The sequence below is a fragment of the Engraulis encrasicolus genome, chromosome 16 (genome assembly GCF_034702125.1).
Source record: "Engraulis encrasicolus isolate BLACKSEA-1 chromosome 16, IST_EnEncr_1.0, whole genome shotgun sequence".
Lineage (NCBI taxonomy): Eukaryota > Metazoa > Chordata > Actinopteri > Clupeiformes > Engraulidae > Engraulis > Engraulis encrasicolus.
The window spans coordinates 50,952,214-50,954,713 of NC_085872.1; positions in this window are offsets into that span (position 1 = coordinate 50,952,214).

The window sequence follows — 2,500 nt, forward strand, 5'->3', positions numbered from 1 at the left end:
CCCCCTCCGCCTGCTCCTGTCTCTGCCAACTTTCTTTTGCTGTTTTTACTTTTTATTGCTTCTTCCATTCCAAATTTTAACCCTTTACTTTTCCTGTCTGTCTCTCTGTCTCTCTCTCTCTGTCTCTCTCTCTCTCTTTCTCTTCCCCTCTCCCATGGTGAGGTGTTTAGCCATCTTTGCCACACAGTGTTGCATTGAAATGAGTTTCTCCCTGAACCAAACAGAGGGTAACGTGCCCCTGTAGCGATGCAATTTCACCAACGACAAATGATGTTTTACATAGGCAGGGTAATTGACTGCACTTGCATCACTTCCATTTATATAGGGAGACAACATTCAAACTCAAACACACACACACACACACACACACACACATCGCATATGTTTTTCCCTTCACCTCTCTTATTTTCCGCTGTGCAACACCAAGCAATGGCAACAAAAGGCCTCACTAGCCAATGGCATCAAAAGGCCTGACTAGCCAATGGCAGCGCATCGGATAATTATGTTTAACTGGTGTCTCTCGTTCTCTATTTCCCCAGCATCCTGTTTCTCCCTCCATCAGCGGAAAGGAAAGGATATGGTGTGTGTGTGTGTGTATGTGTGTGTGTGTGTGTGTGTGTGTGTGTGTGTGTGCGTGCGTGCGTGCGTGCGTGCGTGTGTGCGTGCGTGCGTGCGTGCGTGCGTGCGTGCGTGCGTGTGTGTGTGAAAGAATATTGTGCAGCTTCAGCTATTATCTGCAGCGCGTTCATTCATTTGCTTATTTATTTGTTTGTTTGTTTATGTATGATGTTGCACGCTGGTGGCAGAGCATCTGGCCTCTCCTCTCCTCTCCTCTTCTCTCCTCTCCTCTCCTCTCCTCTCCTCTCCCCTCTTCTCCTCTCCTCTCCTTTCCTCTCCTCTCCTCTCCTCTCCTCTCCACTCCTCTCCTCTCCTCTCCTCTCTCCTGCTCTCCTCTCCTCTCCTCTCCTCTCCTCTCCACTCCTCTCCTCTCCTCTCCTCTCTTCTCCACTCCTCTCCTCTTCTCTCTTCTTCTCTCCTCTCCCCTCTTCTCCTCTACCCTCCTCTCATCTCATCTTCTCCTCTCTCCCCTCCTCTCCTCTCCTCTATTCTCCTCTCTCCTCTCCTCTCCCATCTTCTCCTCTCCTCTTCTCTCCTCTCCTCTCCTCCCTTCTCCTCTCCTTTTTCCTCTCCTCTCCACCCTCTCCTCTCATCTTCTCTCCTCTCCTCTCCTCTCCACTCCTCTCTCCTGCTCTCCTCTCCTCTCCTCTCTCTTCTCCTCTCCACTCCTCTCCTCCCCTATCCTCTCCTCTCCTCTCTTATCTTCTCCTCTCCTCTCCTCTCCTCTCTTCTCCTCTCCTATCCTCTCCTCTACTCTCATCTTCTCCTCTCTCCTCTCCTCTCCTCTCCTCTATTCTCCTCTCTCCTCTCCTCTTCTCTCTTCTCCTCTCCTCTCCTCTCCTCTCCTCTACTTTCCACCCCTCTCCTCTCCTCTCCTCTCATCTTCTCCTCTCCTCTCCACTCCTCTTCTCTCCTCTCTTCTCCTCCCCTCTCCTCTCCTCTCCTCTCCTCTCCTCCCCCCATCTCTCCTCTCCTCTGCCCTGAAGAGGCTAGATAGCTGGTCTACCTCTTCACATGTTGTTGATTGTGGGTGGGAGACGTGAAGCCTTGTTTTTTCGTAACATTGGTTAAAAATCTACAAAACTGTTATTTTCCTTTAAAAAACAAATGTCAATGAAAGAAGATGTGGTACATTATGTTTCATATTAGTCTTAGATGAGAAGAAACATTTTTGTTAAGATTTATGTAAAGGTTTATATGTCAAATTTCCTGCGGTGTGACTGTAACATTAATGAAACAATATATAATAATATATATAAAAATTAACCAACAACATTTTGAATAATATATGAAGCATTTGGCATGATTGCATAAATCTTAACTTTACATTAAGATATGTGAATGTGGAAAAAACTCAAGACAGTAATATATAATCTACAAGTTCAATTTCGTAACACAAATTGCGTCCTGTGGGGTGACATGTATGTAAATGTTTGTGAATGGGCAGCTGCAAGGCCAACTACAAGGGTCTTAAAGACTGGCTCCTAACCAGTCAGTACCTCAGTTATTGGAGAGTGCTGTGGAAGTTTAAGGTGACTCTTAACCTCTTAATATGTCTTCATATTGCAATCTTTCTGTCACGCAATGCTTAGGTTCATTTTATGGTGTCCTGTGGTGTGACTGCTCTTATAGGAGAAAAAAAAGTTTTTTTATTAATGAAAACACATATTAAGATTAAACACAATATAATTATCAAGTTAGCATGAGCTCAGATGTCAGTCATGTATACAAAAGGATTAAAATGGCCATAATGCAGTGAATTCCCTGTGGTGTGACTCCATTTTCCTGCGGTGTGACATGCCTATGCTATGTGTTGATGCAGGACACATTTTCCCAAAAATGGCAAAAATAAGGTGAAATTCCACAGACCACTAAGTGCTTT